Source organism: Lipotes vexillifer, unplaced genomic scaffold (genome assembly GCF_000442215.2).
Source record: "Lipotes vexillifer unplaced genomic scaffold, Lipotes_vexillifer_v1.1 scaffold919, whole genome shotgun sequence".
In the NCBI taxonomy this organism is placed as follows: Eukaryota; Metazoa; Chordata; class Mammalia; order Artiodactyla; family Lipotidae; genus Lipotes; species Lipotes vexillifer.
The window spans coordinates 395,696-417,168 of NW_006775731.1; the positions used below are offsets into that span (position 1 = coordinate 395,696).

General features: G+C 40.1%; 1 pseudogene; it reads left to right on the plus strand.

The window, feature by feature from the left end:
• The first annotated feature begins 1,040 nt into the window (after positions 1-1,040).
• LOC103076154 (zinc finger MYM-type protein 5 pseudogene) lies at positions 1,041-1,740 on the plus strand (annotated as a pseudogene).
• Positions 1,741-21,473: the final 19,733 nt, after the last annotated feature.

The window sequence follows — 21,473 nt, forward strand, 5'->3', positions numbered from 1 at the left end:
CGTATGTATATGTATAACTGATTCACTTTGTTATAAAGCATAAGCTAACACACCATTTTAAAGCAATTATATTCCAATAAAGAGGTAAAAAAATAAATAAAAACAACAAATTTATTATTCTGCAGTTCTGGAGGTCATCAGAAGTCTGACATGGATCTCACTGAGCTAAATCTGTTGGCGTGGCTGACTTCTTTTCTGGAAGTTCTAGGGAAGAATCTGTTTCTTCACCTTTTCAGCTTCTAGAGGTCTCCTGCATTTTGTGGCCTGTGGCCCCTTCCATCTTCAAAACCAGCAATGCCATCTGAGTCCTTCTGCTGTTATCTCTCTGATTCTCTCCTGCCTCCTTATTCTCCCAGTCAGTTCTTGAATTCAGAAATTCCTGCCCATCTTGTTGGGCTTAATGCATATGGGGGAGGAAAGGACAACATATATGATTATGATAGGTCATCGAACAGTCGTAAACTCTTGCTATGGAAACAGGTGAGAGTTGCTAACCAGGAGAGCTAGAGAAGATACTTTTGAGGTGACATTTCACCAGGTGGGCAGGATTGATGAGAAACCAAGGGAAGTCACACCATAAAAGCTCAGAGGTGTGGAAGGGCACGATGAGTAGAGGGTGTATGAGATGATCCAAAAGGCCTAACTCAGATGAACTCTTCCTAGCCTTGATGGCTGAATGTTCTTCTAGTCACTAGAGCACTGCATTTTTACTCAAATTCTAAAACATCCTTTTAAAACTGTGATACCCTTTCTAGGAGGGCTAAGGCAGGAAGCTGTTATCATTGCTTGGGTTTATTTTTAACCCAATCTGTGGGTTAAAAATAACTGTGAGTGTGGGTCCAGAATAGAGGAGGGAACTTTCCATAAGAGCAGCAAAGTATCTGGAACCTGTGGTTGCCTGTGTGGAGTGTTCTAAGGGGATGTCCTGGGAAAGCAGAGGCCACTGATTAATTAGGGAGGGAAATGAGCGGTTTCTCAGACGGACTGACTCAATGAGGACCATTCACATATTCATTCATTAAATATCTGTGTCTAGTCTCATGAATGTAGGAAATTCATTTAGTGGTCCACCTAATCCTTTACTTTCTAGGTCTAATAAATTTCAGAACTCATCAGTGGAAGATGATGGTGATGTTTTTATCGAACCTGTACAGCCTCCCAACCTTCTGCACTAGTGGTAGCTGATCAAAAGAACCATAACATTTATATCATCAAAAAATTAGGAGCTGCAATGAAATGATTCCACAATTCTTCCTTCCTCAGAAGAATTGGCTTCTCAGAAGGGACGTGTGAGACAATTGTCATTGGTGATGAAGAGGACATGGAAACAAATCAAGGGCGAGAGAAAAATTCGTCCCATTTTATTGAATGGCGATCTCCTGAAACTAAAACTAGAACCCATGATGTGGATTTCTCCACTTCCAGTTTTTCAAGAAGACCAAGACTGCAGTAGGACCTTTTAATCCTGGTAGAGTGAATGTGGCAGGAGACTATTTCAAAATGTAGATTCTGCAACTCATCATAAACCCGATTCTTGGATCTCCCAGTCAACATCATTTCCCTGTAATCAGAATCAGCCAGGGGTAGAGTCTTTATCACCAGTAGTCTTGCTTCCTAAACAGATTTTCCAGTCTTCTGTGCACTAAACCAGTTAAAGTCTCTTGCGCAAACTGCAGAAAAAGAAGGGATAGATTAATCAAAATAGCTATGTCTTCTCTGATTTATCAGTATTACATATAATGCAAGTATACATTTTTTTTATACTTGGATATGTTTTTTCTAAACTTATACATGTTTACAGGTCAAGTAAGCTAGCATTACTTCCATTTAATGCTTTGCTTATGAAAAATATAAATTTGTGTTTGACGAAATTAAATCCTTATTCTGATGTACTTTGTTTAATTAGTAATTATATCAGCTTAAAGATAAATTTCCAAGATCTAGGTAAGGTAAATCTTGGATTGGCATTAGATTGGGTTAATTAATGGAAAATCATTGGATACCTAGATCATTTGCAAGTAAGATCGAACACTAAAGAATTAATTATTAAGCATAATTTAAATTTTATATACCTTAGCTTCTCATTTTTATATACTACAGAAAAACCATATCTTTGGTTCATGTTAATGAACACGTTCATTTCTACCATTTTGAGAAGTTGTATATGGAATATTAGTGACTGTAGAAAGTTGTGTTATGTGAATTCTTGAGCTCTGCTAGTCTGATAAAATGCTGGGGTGTGACAGTTCACATTATCCACGCCCCCAGTCTTCTATGCAAAATAGAAGTTATTTTGGTTAAAAGTTATAATTATTATAAATGGTTGAGACTACACTGAGAAGCAATATTTTCAGAGAATTATAACTGTGTACATGCTTCTGTGTTTTCAGGAAAAGACTAGTTTTGTCCTAAAGCAGCAGCATGAAGTTTTTCATAATATTACCTTGTTTTTCTTTTAATCTCTCTAGTATCTGTAATGAGGTCTCCTCTTTTGTTCCTGATGGTGGTAACTTGTGTTTTCTCTCTTATTTTCTTGATTTGTCTGGCTAGAATTTTATTAATTTTCTTGTATTTTGCCAAAAACTCCCACCAGTTTTTGTTTCTTTTTTTTTCTATTGCTTGTTCATTTCTATGTTAATTTCTACTCTTTATTTTCTTCCTTATATTTACTTTAGCTTTAATATACTCTTCTTTCTCTTGTTTCTTATAGTGGAAATTTGGATTATTAATTTTAGACCTTCTTTTCTAACAGAAGCATTAAAATTTGCTTCTCGGCAATTTTAGCTGCTGTAGCTGTACCCCACACATTTTTTTTTATTAAAAAATTTTATTTAAGTATAGTTGATTTACGATGTTGTGTTAATTTCTGCCGTACAGCAAAGTGACTCAGTTATACACATATATATTCTTTTTCATATTCTTTTCCATTATGGTTTATCACAGGGTATTGTATATAGTTCCCTGTGTTATACAACAGTGTATGTCCATACGCTATACAAGTGTAGGGATAATCCATACAAGTTATTGTAATCCATACAAGTTATTGTTTATCCATCCTATATATACTAGTTTGCAGCTGCTAAGCCCGAACTCCCAATCCTTCCCTTCCCCACCCCCTCCCCTCCCCCTTGGCAACCATGAGTCTGTTCTCTTTGTCTGTGGGTCTGTTTCTGTTTCATAGATTTGTTCATTTGTGTTGTATTTTAGATTCTACATATAAGTGATATCATATGCTATTTGTCTTTCTCTTTCTGACTTACTTCGCTTAGTATGATAACCTCTAGGTCTGTCCATGTTGCTGAAAATGGCATTATTTCATTCTTTTTTATGGCTAATAGGCCATTGTATATATACACCACATCTTTATTCATTCATCTGTTGATGGACATTTTGGTTGTTTCTGTGTCTTGGCTATTGTAAATAGTGTTTCTGTGAACAGAGCGGTGCATTTATCTTTTTGAATTATAGTTTTATCTGGGTATATGCCCAGGAGTGGGATTGCTGGATCATATGGCAACTCTATTTTTAGCTTTTTGAGGAACCTCCATACTGTTTTCCATAATGGCTGCATCAATTTACATTCCACTAACAGTGTAAGAGGGTTCCCTTTTCTCCACACCGTCTCCACCATTTATTATTTGTAGACTTTTTGATGATGGCCATTCTGATTGGTGTGAGGTGATACCTCACTGTAGTTTTTTTTTTTTTTTGTGGTATACGGGCCTCTCACTGTTGTGGCCTCTCCCGTTGTGGAGCACAGGCTCTGGATGCACAGGCTCAGCGACCATGGCTCACGGGCCCAGCTGCTCCGCGGCATGTGGGATCTTCCCGGACCGGGGCATGAACCCCTGTCCCTTGCATCGGCAGGCAGACTCTCAACCACTGCGCCACCAGGGAAGCCCTCACTGTAGTTTTAATTTGCATTTCTCTAATAATTAGTGATGATGAACATCTTTTCATGTACCTCTTGGCCATCTGTATGTCTTCTTTGGAACAGTGTCTATTTAGGTATTCTGCCCATTTTTTGATTGGGTTGTTTGTTTTTTTTGTTACTGATTTGTTTGAGCCGTTTGTATATTTTGGAAATTAAGGCCTATCAGTTGCATTGTTTGCAGATCTTTTCTTCCATTCTGTAGGTTGTCTTTTCATTTTGTTTATGGTTTCCTTTGCTGTGCAAGAGCTTGTAAGTTTGATTAGGTCCCAGTTGTTTTTTTTCACTTTTATTTCTGTTGCTTTGGGAGACTGACCTGAGAAAACATTGCTACGATTTATGTCAGAGAATGTTTTGCCTATGTTTTCTTCTAGGTGCATTTATCTTTTTGAATTATAGTTTTGTGTCTATAAGACACATACAGTGTCTTATAGACACTATATATAAGACATATGGTGTCATGTCATATTTAAGTCTTTAAGCCATTTTGAGTTCATTTTTTTGTATGATTTGAATGTTGAAACTTCATTGATTTACATGTGGCTGTCCAACTTTTCCAACACCACTTGCTGAAGAGACTGTCTTTTCCCCATTGTATATTCTTGCCTCCTTTGTTGAAGATTAATTGACCAGGGGTGTGTGGATTTATTTCTGGGCTCTCTATTCTGTTCCATTGATACCACACTGTTTTGATTACTGTAGCTTTCTAGTATTGTCTGAAGTCTGGGAGGGTTTTGCCTCCTGCTTTGTTCTTTTCCCTCAAGGATCGCTTTGGGAATTCTGGGTCTTTTATGGTTCCATATAAATTTTAAGATTATTTGTTCTAGTTCTATGAAAAATGTCATGTGTTATTTGATAGGGATCACATTAAATCTGTAGGTTGCTTTGGGTAGTATGGCCATTATAGCAATATTAATTCTTCCAATCCAAGAGTATGTTTACCCCACATATTTTAATGTGCTGTGTTTATATTTTCATTTAGTTAAAAATATCTACTTTACTTTTTATCTTTTTTTTGTCACATGGATCATTTAGATGCTACTTTTAGTTTCCAAATATTTGGGGGATTTTCTAGATATCTTTGTATTATTTTTTAATTTAACTCCCTTGAGGTATGGTTTCAATTATTTTAAATTTATTGAGACTTCTTCTACAGCCCAGGTTCTATGCCTAGTGAATGTTCCATGTGGGCAGAAAAAGAATGTGCAGTTGTTGGCTGGAGTGTTCTATAAATGTTAATAGGTCAAGTTAGTTGATAATGTTGTTCAAATCATGTATATCCTTGGGACTTCCCTGGTGGCACAGAGGTTAAGAATCTGCCTGCCAATGCAGTGGACACGGTTTTGAGCCCCGGTCCAGGAAGATCCCACATGCTGAGGGGCAACTAAGCCTGTGTGCCACAACTACTGGGCTCACGTGCCACAACTACTGAAGCCCGTGCATCTAGAGCCCGTGCTATGCAACAAGAGAAGCCACCACAATGAGAAGCCCGTGCACCACAACAAAGAATAGCCCCCACTCACCACAACTAGAGAAAGCCTGCATACAGCAACGAAGACCCAACGCAACCAAAAATAAATAAATAAATGAATTAATTTTTAAAATGCTTTATAAAAAAAGAATCATGTATATCCTTACTGATTTTTTGTACTTCTTCCATCAATTATTGAGTGAGGACTGTTGAGGTCTCTAGCTATAATTGTGGAGTTTTCTATTTGGTCTTTCAGTTCCAACAGCTTTTGCTTCATATATTTTGAAGCAAATGTTGTTGTTAGCTATATACACATTTAGGATTGCTATGTCTTCCTGAGGAATTGATCCTATTATCATTATGAAATGTTCCTCATGATCACAACTAGTAAAATTAATCTAGTGGATTTTTGTTGATTTATAGAAACATTTAAAATGGACACACAACTTGTGTTTTGTGAAAGCTACATCACCTGTATCCTGCTTCAGTTTTTTCCATGGCATCTGTGTCCATCACACAATTTATTTGTTTGTTTTTTTCTATCTTCCCCCACTAGAATAGAACTTCCAAAGAGTAGGACTTCATTTGTTTTGCTCACTGCTGTATCCCAACTACCTGTCACAAAGTCTGACCTGAATAAATACTTACTGGATGAATTAATGTTTAAAAAAGCTGCAACAGCTATGAGCAGATAATATTCCCATGACTCTATCCCATTTACTCCATGGTAAGAAGGCCTCTGCTCACACAGGGCCTATTCAGAAATAACTTCTACACTCCAGTGTGCTCTCACACTGCCCTTCAGCACAACTAGTGCCACAAAACATTGTTGCTTTGGGTTCTTAGGGTCTCAGGGAGACATTAGTAAGATAATTCTTTGTTTTAATTTGCTCTTTGTATCTTTAGTCCTGAATCATTCCAGAATGTTGATTCCAGGATGACAGACACCCAGACTCTGCCCCCCACACCCTGGACCCGTATTATGTGCCTCCAGTCACTCCTTCAGGAGGCCATTCAGGCCCTCATGTAAGGTGGACTTTTGGGCTAGCCTCACTGCTTCCAGGAGTGGCTCTATATATCCCTGGATTGTAGGGTGAGTAGGAGTTTGGTTCTTATACCAAGACCCCAACTGTATAAAGCATTTACATTTCACGTCTCCTTAGCCACACTGTGATTTCACTTCCCCCACCGACTCTGTTCCTTCACGCAGCTGAAGGGTTTTGTTTTCCCAGGAAATTTAGGCTTCAAATTCACCAGGAAAACTGAGCCTACCCTGATTGAAATATTTGATAATGTAAACTGCAGATAAAACATCAATCTTGTATTCCTCTCATATTTACTTCTGAAGAGAAAAAAAACCTTTTTAAATTAATTGTGTGTTTCATGTATCATAAAAAGATCCCTGAGCCTTATGGTCAGAGTTCAAATCCCAGCTCCATCCCTTGGACATACACCTTCCTGTGAAGGGAGAAAATAATAGTGTCTGCTCTGCTCGCCTCTGAGGGTTGATGGAAGAATCTATGAGAAATGCTTGGGAAAGTGCCTTGTGCATTGCAAAGCTCTGCAGGTGTGTAAATTGCTCCCGTTGCCATGAGAAGCTTTTTTCAACGTTAAGGTTTGCAGTGATTGAATATTTTTTTGCTCATTAATTCAAGAAGAGCATTTGGGTATTTGGATCAGAGGCCTTCACTACATCCTGAACTGCACCTGCCTGCAACTCTTAAACTGGGAGGAATACAACCCAATATCCATTGGCTGTTACCTTGGAAACTAGGACAATTTAAAAACACTGGAAAGGAAATACTGTAACTGGGAGGAAAAGTACACTTGGGGCCAATCACCTTTTTTCTTCCAAAGCTTAATATATTAGACACCTGTGTAAACATTTCTTAATCATTTTTTTAAACCCATAAGTTATTGTTAAATACATGATGAAAATGAGAGAGGACATAAGATCTTTTCTTACTTTGGGGAAGTTAAGACTTAAAAGTCCTACTACTTGTATCTACTGTGTACCTACTATTAGCCTATTGGTTTTCCTTACTGTCTAGGATGCTATCAGCAGGCTCAAGCTGTATTCTTGGTCAGCTATAGGAGTCCCAATGTAATTATCTAGAACTACAGGGGGAAAAAAAACCCATCCAAGCACCCAATAGAACTTTCTCCACAAACTCCCTCATCCTTGTGATAATGTATAATTCTGGTTCCTGCTAAGCTCACAAACTCCTTTCTTTCTATATCCTTCGTTGGCTACTCTTTGTGACCCATAACTGTTGAGACACCACCCCCCCACTTCCCCCTATGCTTTAGTGCTTGGATCCTGCTTTCCTCTTCAATAACTTTGGGTAAGCTCAGCCACTTGGAGTTTGGTCTACAGAGTATACATATCTTATCTCTGGTTCAATGGGGGACATCCAGTGCCCTCAGTACCTCCCTCCTCTAAATTCATTTAATCCAGATTCCTGGGATTGTGGTTCAGTAGGTCTGGAGGGGAGCCCTGAAATCTGCATTTTAATAGGCACACAGGGGATTCTGATGCAGGGCTCTAAGGGATACTGTTTGAGTATCACTGTATTCAAATGCTGGCCTGATTTTTATCTTTGATCTTTATCTTTCATCTTAAATTTAATGAGCCTAAAACTAACCTCCACGAATAGATACAGGTTTCTCTTGCCTGTCATCATGCCTGCACCAGTTTTGTAAATGTAATGAGTGTAATCTTTGTTCTTCCATTTTCCCTTCTTTCCTCCTCCCTCCTCCTTCTTCCATTTTTTCTCAATCTTCCAGTCGTTCCCTGTCTGGTTGGCTCCTCCTCCCCAGTCTTCATTCACATTAAATCTCATTCTTAGGGCCATTCCTCTAAATCCCCACTCTCATCAACTCGCGCATGGACCATCCAGGTCTTCTAGCCTCTCTCTTTCTGCTCTAATCCTTCTTTCACGTTTTTACCATGTCACTTAGCTATTCAAGAATAAGTAGTATTCCCTGTTTGCCATGTCAGAACTGAACTTCTCTCCCTAGTATTTTATGTTTTCCTCGTTACTCTGAAATTATGTATTTTTATTTTCTGAACTAGTGCCTCAGTCCATTATTTAGACACAATTTCTTTTCTCTTGCCTTTGAATGTGTAGTCTCAAAATATATTCATTGCAAACTTCCATGGACATAGAATTTATTTGTTAGAGAGGAATTTTGACATACTGACTAAATTATTATAAATTCCTTCCCATTAGCAAGGTCTAGAGAGGAAACCAAGTGGACTGGTGGACTGATTGAATGAGAACGTTACATTCCTCTATTTTACGGCAGAGTTAAATTTCATTTTTGTGGTTTCCTTAGATTAAATGAATTTCTCTTGTGCAGTGAACTTTGAACTTTTAGAGGGAGTAGATTACCTTTTAATAGGTTGTCTATTGGTAAAATTTTCCTAAAGCTGTTCAGCCAAGATTTTAAGTCAATATATAGATTGTTTTGTACACCTTAAAAACGATTTTCTGTCCTGAGCAGCTGTACATTTAGTTAAACTGAATCTACTAAGACAAAGCTCTGACATGTTTTGAAAATTAGAAACAAGTACTCAGAAATTGAGGAGAGGTAGCTGGTCACTCTCATAACAGGTTTTTTTGTTCTTATTCCAGTGCTTTGATGTCTCTGGTACCTATGCAGTAGCTTAGGTTGGAAACGGTTAAGTACTTGATAAATCACAAATGTTTCTTTTCAGGGCGCTTATCATTGAGGTTGGCCACTGTCCAACACCTTGAGAAAGACTTTTAACAGTTCTCAACCTCTTTTTACCACAACATAACATCCCTAAGCGATACCCCTCTTTCTGACAGTAACAGGTGTACTGAACTAGCTCTCAGAAGATCTCTCCTCTTCTCCTCTCTGGGTAACGTATTATTTGAAAAAGTTCCTCAGGTGGTTCTGAAACCCCCACCTGTTCTGCATTGGGAGTCACAGCTTTCAGATCTCCTAATTGCTCCTTCTTTAATATAACTAAAATTTATTGGCTTGATTTATCAGTTTCTGAAAGATGTGTGCTGAAATTTGCCTCTGAATTTATAGTTGTGAAGAATTTTTCATTGTAGTTCTATCACATTTGCTTTATATAATTAGGTGCTTACAAGTTCAAGATTGTTTCATCTTCCTGGGGTGTTTTCTTTTTCTCCTTACGTAGTATACTACTTTATCGCTGTTAACGTTGACGCATTACCTTTTATATTGTCTGATATTAATATTGCTATGTATTCTTTCTTTTGGTTAGTATTTGCTTGACATATCTTTATCCATTTCCTTATTTGCAAACATTTGGTGAGATTTTTAAAAAGTATGTTTTCTGGTAAATAGCATTATTTGAATCTTTAAAAATTGACTTGCTCTTGGGCTTCCCTGGTGGCGCTGTGGTTGAGAGTCCGCCTGCCGATGCAGGGGACACGGGGTTCATGCCTCAGACTGGGAAGATCCCATATGTCGCGGAGCAGCTGGGCCTGTGAGCCATGGCCGCTGGGCCTGCGCGTCCGGAGCCTGTGCCCTGCAACGGCAGAGGCCACAACAGTGAGAGGCCCACGTATCGCAAAAAAAAAAAAAAAATTGACTTGCTCTCATCCTATTTTTAATAAATGGGTATAATTCAGAGGTCAGCAATCTTTTCCTAGAAAGGACCAGACAGTAAATATTTTTGGCTCTGTGACCCATATAGTCTCTGCCATAACTACTCAGAAATAGCCACTGACAATACATAAATCAATGCACAGGGCCAGATTTGTCCTGCCGGCTGTAGTTTGCCAGCCCTTGGGCTTAGTCCATTTACATTTTTGTGATTGATAATATACCTACATTATTTCTGTCAAATTATTTTATGTTTTCTGTTTACCATCTGTATTACTTAGGGTAGTGCCAGCTGAGGTTACAGATGAACCTGGAAACCTCAGTGGCTCAACATAATAGAAGTATGTATTTTGTTATGTAAAAATCCAATCAGTGGCACAGAGGGTATGGTCTGCCCCACCCAGTCATTCAGGAATCGAGGTTTCTTCCATCATGCGGTGCTGCCACTCCCAACATGTAGGTCCCAAGATCACCCTAGAAAGGGAAAGAAAGGGTTAGGCTGCTTCTTAACCACATCAGCCTGAAAGTTATTTATATCACTACTGCTCACATTTTGTTGATGAGAACTAGTCATATGGTCCTACCTAGAAGCAAGAGGGGCCTGGGAAATGTAGTTCTTGGCCTGACAGCCACTTCCCAGCAGCAGTTCCTCGCTATGGTAGAGGATCACAAATCTTTGGCAGACATCTGGACACTTCTGCTGCAGCCACGCTTTTTCTTTGCTGCTTTTTTTTTCTTTTCTGCTTTCTGTGTGGTTGATTTTTTTTTCTATTTTCCTTTATTCCCTTTGTTGCTTGCAATATATATGATGCATTACTTTTATTTTAGTGGTTGTCCTTAAAGTTTTAACTTATATACATAATTTTTAAAATTTCCATAAAGCCTATGTTTATTCAGTATATCTCTTCTCTTCTAGATAAGAAAATAATTTCTTTGTTCCTCTCTTCCTCCTGTACCTACACTGCACATATCTTTCTTCATATTGCTGTCTAGGGGTTTATTTAAACCTACCCCCCTCCCCAAATAGTTATTATTTTTATGGGTAAGGATTAAATATACAGTTATTATATTTTTATCAGTTTCTATATGCATTCTTCAGTTTTTTGTTTGCTTTTTTCAGTGAGTCTCTGGGTAGTAAGCACCCCTAGTCTATTAGTTTTTTAAGGAACCTCCATACTGTTCTCCACAGTGGCTGTATCAATTTACATTCCCACCAACAGTGCAAGAGGGTTCCCTTTTCTCCACACCCTCTCCAGCATTTATTGTGTGTAGATTTTTTGATGATGGCCATTCTGACTGGTGTGAGATGATACCTCATTGCAGTTTTGATTTGCATTTCTCTAATGATTAGTGATGTTGAGCATCCTTTCATGTGTTTGTTGGCAATCTGTATATCTTCGTTGGAGAAATGTCTATTTAGGTCTTCTGCCCGTATTTGGATTGGGTTGTTTGTTTTTTTGATATTGATCTGCATGAGCTGCTTGTAAATTTTGGAGATTAATCCTTTGTCAGTTGCTTCATTTGAAAATATTTTCTCCCATTCTCGGAGTTGTCTTTTGGTCTTGTTTATGGTTTCCTTTGCTGTGCAAAAGGTTTTAAGTTTCATTAGGTCCCATTTGTTTATTTTTGTTTTTATTTCCATTTCTCTAGGAGGTGGGTCAAAAAGGATCTTGCTGTGATATATGTCATAGAGTGTTCTGCCTATGCTTTCCTCTAAGACATGTATAGTGTCTGGCCATACATTTAGGTTTTTGATCCATTTTGAGTTTATTTTTGTGTACGGTGTTAGGGAGTGTTCTAATTTCATTCTTTTACATGTAGCTATCCAGTTTTCCCAGCACCACTTACTGAAAGGCTGTCTTTTCTCCATTGTATATTCTTGTCTCCTTTATCAAAAACAAGGTGACCATATGTGTGTGGGGTTATCGCTGGGCTTTCTATCCTGTTCCATTGAGCTATATTTCTGATTTTCTGCCAGTACCATACTGTCTTGATTACTGTAGCTTTGTAGTATAGTCTGAAGTCCAGGAGCCTGATTCCTCCAGCTCTGTTTTTCTTTCTCAAGATTGCTTTGGCTATTCGGGGTCTTTTGTGTTTCCATACAAATTGTGAAATGTTTTGTTCTAGTTCTGTGAAAAATGCCATTGGTAGTTTGATAGGAATTGCATTGAATCTATAGATTGCTTTGAGTATAGAGTCATTTTCACAATGTTGATTCTTCCAATCCAAGAACATGGTATATCTCTCCATCTGTTTGTATCATCTTTAATTTCTTTCATCAGTGTCTTATAGTTTTCTGCATACAGGTCTTTTGTCTGCTTAGGTAGGTTTATTCCTAGGTATTTTATTCTTTTTGTTGCAATGGTAAATGGCAGTGTTTCCTTAATTGCTACTTTACCAAATTCATTGATTAGCTCTACTAGTTTTCTGGTAGCACCTTTAGGATTGTCTATGTATATAGTACCATGTCATCTGCAAAAAGTGACAGTTTTACTTCTTCCTTTCCGATTTGTATTCCTTTTATTTCTTTTTCGTCTCTGACTGCTGTGGCTAAAACTTCCAAAACTATGTTGAATAATAGTGGTGAGACTGGACAATCTTGTCTTGTTCCTGATTTTAGAGGAAATGGTTTCAGTTTTTCACCATTGAGAATGATGCTGGCTGTGGGTTTGTCATATGTGGCCTTTATTATGTTGAGGTAAGTTCCCTCTATGCCTACCTTCTGGAGGGTTTTTATCATAAGTGGGTGTTAAATTTTTTTGCATCTATTGATATGATCATACGGTTTTTCTCCTTCAATCTGTCACTCTGGTTTATCACACTGATTGATTTGCATATATTGAAGGATCCTTGCATTCCTGGGAGAAACCCCACTTGATCATAGTGTGTGATCCTTTTAATGTGCTGTTGGATCCTGTTTGCTAGTAGTTTTTGGAGGATTTTTGCATCTATGTTCATCAGTGATATTGGTCTGTAGTTTTTTTGTGACATCTTTGTCTGCTTTTTGTATCAGGGTGATGGTGGCCTCGTAAAATGAGTTTGGGAGTGTTCCTCCCTCTGCTATATTTTGGAAGAGTTTGAGAAGGATAGGTGTTAGCTCTTCTCTAAATGTTTGATAGAATTCGCCTGTGAAGCCATCTGGTCCTGGACTTCGGTTTGTTGGAAGCTTCATAATCACAGTCTCAATTTCAGTGCTTGTGATTGGTCTGTTCATATTTTCTATTTCTTCCTGGTTCAGTCTCAGAAGGTTGTGCTTATCTACAAATTTGTCCATTTCTTCCAGGTTGTCCATTTTATTGGCATGTAATTTCTTATAGTAATCTCTCACGATCCTTTGTATTTCTGCAGTGTCAGTTGTTACTTCTCCTTTTTCATTTCTAATTCTATTGATTTGAGTCTTCTTTCTTGATGATTCTGGCTAATGGTTTATCAATTTTGTTTATCTTCTCAAAGAACCAGCTTTTAGTTTTATCGATCTTTGCTATCATTTCCTTCATTTCTTTTTTATTTATTTCTGATCTGATCTTTATGATTTCTTTCCTTCTTCTAACTTTGGGGGATTTTTTATTCTTCTTTCTCTAATTGCTTTAGGTGTAAGGTTAGGTTGTTTATTTGAGATGTTTCTTGTTTCTTGAGAAAGGACTGTATTGCTATAAACATCCCTCTTAGAACTGCTTTTGCTGCATCCCATAGGTTTTGGTCCGTCGTGTCTCCATTGTCATTTGTTTCTCGGTATTTTTTGATTTCCTCTTTGAGTTCTTCAGTAATCTCTTGGTTATTAAGTAGTGTATTGTTTAGCTTCTGTGTGTTTGTATTTTTTAGAAATTTTTTCCTGTAATTGATAACTGGTCTCATAGCATTGTGGTTGGAAAAGATACTTGATACGATTTCAATTTTCTTAAATTTACCGAGGCTTGATTTGTGACCCAAGATATGATCTGTCCTGGAGAATGTTCCATGAGCACTTGAGAAGAAAGTGTATTCTCTTGTTTGGGGATGGAATGTCCTATAAATATCAGTTAAGTCCATCTTGTTTGATGTATCATTTAAAGCTTGTGTTTCCTTATTTATTTTCATTTTGGTTGATCTGTCCATTGGTGAAAGTGGAGTGTTAAAGTCCCCTAGTATGATTGTGTTATTGTTGATTTCCCCTTTTATGGTAGTTAGCATTTGCCTTATGTATTGAGGTGCTCCAATGTTGGGTGCATAAATATTTACAATTCTTATATCTTCTTCTTGGATTGTCCCTTGATCATTATGTAGTGTCCTTCTTTGTCTCTTGTAATAGTCTTTGTTTTGAGGTCTATTTTGTCTGATATGAGAATTGCTCCTCCAGCTTTCTTTTGATTTCCATTTGCATGGAATATCTTTTTGCATCCCCTCACTTTCAGTCTGTATGTGTCCCTAGGTCTGAACTGGGTCTGTTGTAGACAGCATATATACAGGTCTTGTTTTTGTATCCATTCAGCCAGTCTGTGTCTTTTGGTGGGAGCATTTAATCCATTTACATTTAAGGTAATTATTGATATGTGTGTTCCTATTATTATTTTCTTAATTGTTTTGGGTTTGTTATTGTAGGTCTTTTTCTTCTCTTGTGTTTCCTGCCTAGAGAAGTTCCTTTAGCATTTGTTGTACAACTGGTTTGGTGGTGCTGAATTCTCTTAGCTTTTGTTTGTTTGTAAAGGTTTTAATTTCTCCATCGAATCTGAATGAGATCCTTGCTGGGTAGAGTAATCTTGGTTGTAGGTTTTTCCCTTTCATCACTTTAAATATGTCTTGTCACTGCCTTCTGGCTTGCAGAGTTTCTGCTGAAAGATCAGCTATTAACCTTACGGGGATTCCCTTGTATGTTATTTGCTGTTTTTCCCTTGCTGCTCCTAATATTTTTTCCTTTGTATTTAATTCTTGATAGTTTGATTAATATGTGTCTTGGCATGTTTCTTCTTGGACTTATCCTGTATGGGACTCTCTGTGCTTCCTGAACTTGATTGACTATTTCCTTTTCCATATTAGGGAAGTTTTCTGCCATAATCTCTTCAAATATTTTCTCAGTCCTTTTCTCTTTTTCTTCTTCTTCTGGGACCCCTATAATTCGAATGTTGGTGCGTTTAACGTTGTCCCATAGGTCTCGAAGACTGTCCACACTTCTTTTCATCCTTTTTTCTTTATTTTGCTCTGCAGTAGTTATTTCCACTATATTATCTTCCAGGTCACTTATACATTCTTCTGCCTTTATTCTGCTATTGATTCCTTGTAAAGAATTTTTAATTTCATTTATTGTGTTGTTCATCATTGTTGTTTGGTCTTTAGTTCTTCTAGGTCCCTGTTAAACGTTTTTTGTGTTTTCTCCATTCTATTTCCAAGATTTTGGATCATCTTTACTATCATTATTCTGAATTCTTTTTCAGGTAGACTGTGTATTTCTTCTTCATTTGTTTGGTCTGGTGGGTTTTTACCTTGCTCCCTCATCTGCTTTGTCTTTCTCTGTCTTCTCATTTTGCTTAACTTACTGTGTTTGGGGTCTCCTTTTGGCAGGCTGCAGGTTCGTAGTTCCCGTTGCTTTTGGTATCTTCCCCCAGTGGCTAAGATTGGTTCAGTGGGTTGTGTAGGCTTCATTATGGAGGGGACTAGTGCCTGTGCTCTGTTGGATGATGCTGGATCTTGTCTTTCTGGTGGGCAGGACCATGTCCAGTGGTGTGTTTTTGGGTGTCTGTGACCTTATTATGATTTTAGGCAGTCACTCTGCTAATGGCTGGGGTGTGTTCCTGTCTTGTTAGTTGTTTGGCATAGGGTGTCCAGCACTGTAGCTTGCTGGTTGTTGAGTGGAGCTGGGTGTTAGCGTTGAGATGGAGATCTGTCGGAGAGCTTTTGCTATTTGATATGACATGGAGCTGGGAGGTCTCTAGTGGACCAATATCCTGAACTCGGCTCTCCCACCTCAGAGGTACAGGCCTGACACCTGGCTGGAGCACCTAGACCCTGTCAGCCATGTGGCTCAGAAGAAAAGGGAGAAGAAAAGAAAGAAAGAAAGAAAAAATAAATAAAAAGAAATAAAGTTATTAAAATTAAAAATAAAAATAATAATTAAAAAGTAATAGAAAAAAAGGGAAAAGAAAGAAGGAAGAGAGCAACCAAACTAAAAAACAAATTCACCAATGATAACAAGCACTAAAAACTATATTAAAAAGAAAAACAAAAGCGGACAGACAGAACCCTAGGACTAATGGTAAAAGCAAAGATATACAGACAAAATCACACAAAGACGCATACACATACGCACTCACAAAAAGAGAAAAAGGAAAAAAAATGTATATATATAAAAAAAAGAAGAGAGCAAGCAAATCAATAAAGAAATCTACCAATGATAATAAACTCTAAATACTAAACTAAGATAAACGTAAAACCTGAAACCAGTCAGTCGCATGCAGCAAACCCCAAGTCTACAGTTGCTCCCAAAGTCCACCTCCTCAGTTTGGGATGATTCGTTGTCTATTCAGGTATTCCACAGATGCAGGGTACATCAAGTTGATTGTGGGGATTTAATCCTCTGCTCCTGAGGCTGCTGGGAGAGATTTCCCTTTCCCTTCTTTGTTTGCACATCTCCTGGGGTTCAGCTTTGGATTTGGACCCGCCTCTGCGTGTAGGTCGCCTGAGGGCATCTGTTCTTCACTCAGACAGGACGGGGTTAAAGGAGCAGCTAATTTGGCGGCTCTGGCTCACTCATGCCGGGGTGAAGGAGGGGTACAGAATGCGTGGCGAGCCTGCAGCGGCAGAGGCTGGCGTGACATTGCACCAGCCTGAGGCACGCCGTGTGTTCTCCCGGGGAAGCTGTCCCTGGATCCTGGGACCCTGGCAGTGGTGGGCTGCACAGGCTCCCGGGAGGGGAGGTGGGGATAGTGACCTATGCTTGCACACAGGCTTCTTGGTGGCTGCAGTAGCAGCCATAGCGTCTCATGCTCGTCTCTGGGGTCCGCGCTTTTAGCCACGGCTCGTGCCGTCTCTGGAGCTCTTTTAAGCAGTGCTCTTAATCCCTTCTCCTCGCGCACCAGGAAACAAAGAGGCAAGAAGAAGTCTCTTGCCTGTTTGGCAGCTCCAGACCTTTTCTCGGACTCCCTCCCGCTAGCCGTGGTGCACTAACCCCCTGCAGGCTGTCTTCACGCCGCCAGTCCTCTCCCTGCATCCAACCAAAGCCCGAGCCTCAGCTCCCAGCCCCGCCCGCCCCGGCGGGCGAGCACACAAGCCTCTCGGGCTGGTGAGCGCCGGTCGGCACCGATCCTCTGCGCAGGAATCTCCCCGCTTTGCCCTCCGCACCCCTGTGGCTGCGCTCCCCTCCGCGGCTCCGAAGCTCCCCGCTCCGCCTCCCGCAGTCTCTGCCCGCGAAGGGGCTTCCTAGTGTGTGAACACTTTTCCTCCTTCACAGCTCCCTCCCACTGGTGCAGGTCCCGAGCCTATTCTTTGTCTCTGTTTTTTCTTTTTTCTTTTGCCCTACCGAGGTACGTGGGGAGTTTCTTGCCTTTTGGGAGGTCTGAGGTCTTCTGCCAGCGTTCAGTAGGTGTTCTGTAGGAGTTGTTCCACGTGTAGATGTATTTCTGATGTATCTGTGGGGAGGAAGGTGATCTCCACGTCTTACTCCTCCGCCATCGTGAAGGTCGTTCCTTAATACATTCTTTTTATATTTTATCTGTTGCTTTATGTTTGGAGTAGTGGTGAGAGGGTTGTGGTCCAATTCTTCTTCTTTTAGGAACCAATCGCCCCTATTTGAGACCCTTCCCCTATTCCTTTTGATTCCTTCATCGTGATAATACTGCTTGGTCCATTTTCTGTACCTCACATCACTGTTGGATCCCCAAATGCACTCATAGCAAGCAGGCATGCATTGTTCTAGAAAATTTTCCTCAGAGACAGATGGTGGTGAGTGAGCCTGATGATGGGAGTGGGTTGGGTCTCAGTGGCTGTGTCAGAGTGAGGTTAGGACATGGCTGGCTTGAGTGTAAGTCCTGGTAGGGCCACCATGTTTCTGTCACCCTTGCTCCTCCTAACATCTCTGTCCTTAGCTAGCCTGGCACAGACTGATGCCCCAACATGCAGAAGGGTGTGAGAAGGCTGACCCAGACATGACACGTGCCATCTTTTCTGACACTCTGCCTTGAACCTAATTATTTCTATTTCCTGAGCTATGGAAGGGGATGGCTCTGTGTTGCTATGCGTTGTGCACTGTACCTGAGCAAAAATCATGCCCATGTTTCACCCAAGCTGTGCACCCACAGGTCTCTATCTACTCACAGTGAGGGAGGGCCTTCTCATTTACACAAAGATGTCAGTTAGACTATGTTGGCCATACAAGGACTCTTGTATAGTCTCTCTCTGGGCTTCTTGTCATCACCTCAGATAAGATGGTCAGGCTCTAAACTCATTGTTTATCACCCTTATAGACAAGAGTATTGCTGAACCCCATCCTGGGGATGCTTTCCTACTAGGGTATGGTGAAGGGAGGGCCAGAGCCTGGTACCAAGTTGTTGTGGCACCTGGCTGGCAGCTGGAAGAAACTCCAGAGGCTGGGCTTTTGTCTCGTATTTCAGTATAGACCTGGCAGGTGAGGTACCAGCTTCCCCTTTTATCTGGGTTAGACCTCATTTTTTCCAACAAGTGACACCCTCAGACTGCCAAGGGGCCAAGGCATTTCCTGGCCTTTGTTCCCTCCAGGGGCCAGCTTTTTGTGCACACTGCCACTGACCCCCTGGGCCTGGATCTAATCCTGTCTCCCTCTGCACCCTGCCCTCCCTCGCCCCAGTTGGGCAGTAGTTTCTGGCCATAAAGCTATTAGAAATTGGCACCAGCAAATGGGTCGCTGGAAACCCAGCCCTTGGTACAAGGAAAGCCATGGTAAACATCACCTTGCAGTGCTGCTGAGATACTCAATATTAAGTAATGTTATAGCCTGACTCCTTTTCAAGGGACCCTTCTGCACTAGTGCCTAATGTAGCATAGAAGCATTTGTTTTCTAGAGGCAAAAGCATGCTTCCTTTAGCTTTTTTGGGGTTTGCTTTTTTGTTTGCTTTTTTTGACTGGTCTTTAGCATTCTTGCTACTTTTGCCAGAACTTAACTAAAGAATTCCTTCAGGGAAGTTTAGGAGATGACGGAAGGAAGGAGGAAGAGCATTTGTAATAGGAGGAAGAGCAGTAATTATGAAAAGTAATAGGAGGAAGAGCAGTAATTATGAAAAGCACAGAGGAAGCTAGAGAAAGAAAATCAAGGAAAAGAGACTGGGAACAAGTCCAATCAGAGGGATTCGTGTTGTGGTTGGTAGGTTTGGGTTGGGAGTCTCTTTCACAGGAGTGCCTTTTGCCAGCCACTGTCCCTGAACCCAGTTAGTAGGGACAAGGGAACAGGATTCAGGGACCATGAAGAATCTGTCTTACAACCAGGGTGCAGGAGCATGGTAGTCAGCCTAGCAAAGCTAACGTTTAGAATTATGGAGGCTTTTGATGCACTTTTCTTCTAGGAAGCATTTTACTAGGCCATACAGAGTTTACCAATGCAGGGGACAGGAGAGCTGCATTTGGAGCAGGACAGTTCTTCCTTGTGTCCCCTTGTGTGGGACACTGTTTTCAGCTAGGCAGTGAGAGCATTTGAAAGTCTATAGATGTCATCCGTGAGTGTTACGAAGAAAATACCAACCATGGACCCTTGAATACAACAGAGCAGTTGTAGGTACAATTCCTAGAGAATTAAATGGACATGAGTTCCAACATCAATGGAATTTATCAAGTTATCTGTAAAGCAGAATCTCAGGTGGCTGTTTCCACTCAGACCAGAGAAATCAAAGGTAGAGCTATGAATGTCTTTGGTACCATGGGAGAGATGTAGGAATTACACATAAGAAACTAGGAAACTAGGGAGCAGAGAATGTGTTCTTATGATGGCAGCATTCAGAGCGCAGGAAGGGGAAGTTTGTAGGTAGATTATAGACTGTAATGAGGATGGAACTTGAGACCCACCAGAAAACTTTGTTCCCATGAGTGTGGCCATTTGGGATGCTGAGAAGGCAGAGTCTGGGAGAACTTTCTCACATTATGCTCATGCTTTATTCCACATCTGTTTCACTTTCCTGTCTACTTATACATTCATTCCTTCTGTCCTACCCCTACCATTTTACCGTGTATTCACAGTAATCTTTCCTATCATCATCAAGAGAGCTTCGGCAGTGCTGCCTTCTCTAAGGGATCTTTCTCACCCACTGGAAAAAATAGAGTTCCTGTAATGTGCTGGGGTTTGTGCAGCTCGCATGCATCATCTCATTTCATGGTCCCAGCAAATCCATGAAGTAGTTATAAGAGAACTTTCTGGAAATCTCCAAATGGGGTTTAAGATCCCTGGGTCTGACTATGTAAAGGTGTTTCCATCCCATAGGCACAGAGGGTATTAGTGACTTGTGAGCACTATTTTTAAACCATATTGACAAGGGTTGCTGCAAGACGATTTTACAAAATCTTCTCTTGCTAGGGGAAAATGAGTAACACAGGCTTTATTTAGGCTCCTTTTAGTAAGCAAACATGTCTGGGAGTCAGGTTTGAATCAATGAGTGTCAATAGCAAATCAGGGAATGTTGGTACCTTTCTAGGCAGGTGTAATGAAATAACATTCCTTGCCGAGGAGGAGCAGGGGTTGAGATTGCTGTAGTATTGAATCCACTGAACAACATACCCTGGCTCAGGAGAGACGTGAAAGGCTGAGCAATTGATTTCTCAGTAGTGGACCTGAGCTGGCCAATTTGTAGCAAACTTGGTTATTCAAAATATATTTTCCAGCTAAAGACAGATGGACCCTTTGATGTGAGATGTTTTGCTGTGCTCAGAGAGCTCATAGCCAAGGCACAGCCAGGCACTGTGAGCAGAGTCAGTTCATTTACCAGAAATCACCCTGATGAAGTTATGGAATCCAGAGCATATGGATTACAGGGAAAGATGGGGACAGTAAGGGAGCATAGAGATCCTAGGCCTTCTGTTAGGGGTGTTAGAAGATAACTAGTGGGATGTGGGAGTAGGAGATGGAGTTGAACGTTTGACGCCCTTCATGTGGGGATTATTGGAGAAAGAAATTCTCCCTGACCAAATGATTAAGCCGTAGATTCATAGAGCTTGAGTGATAGGTGGAGCTTAAGCAAATAAGCCTCTCATTATGCAGTTGAGAAGCTGAGTCCTCAAGAGATTTGTCCAAGGCCACGCAGCTAGGAACAAATAGAATGGGATTCCAATCCATGTCTTCAGACTCTAACTTTACATCCTGTTATATAGAGTTAATTTATTTTTTTAAGGTTCCTGATTCAGTCTGATATGGCCAAATGAGTCTCTTGCTTCTTTTTATGAAGACAGAGACTATAGATCTGCTATTATTTCCTTATTAGCAGCAGTGTCAGAAGCTCATAAGAAGTTTACACCCCAGATAATAAACTCCCACTCATG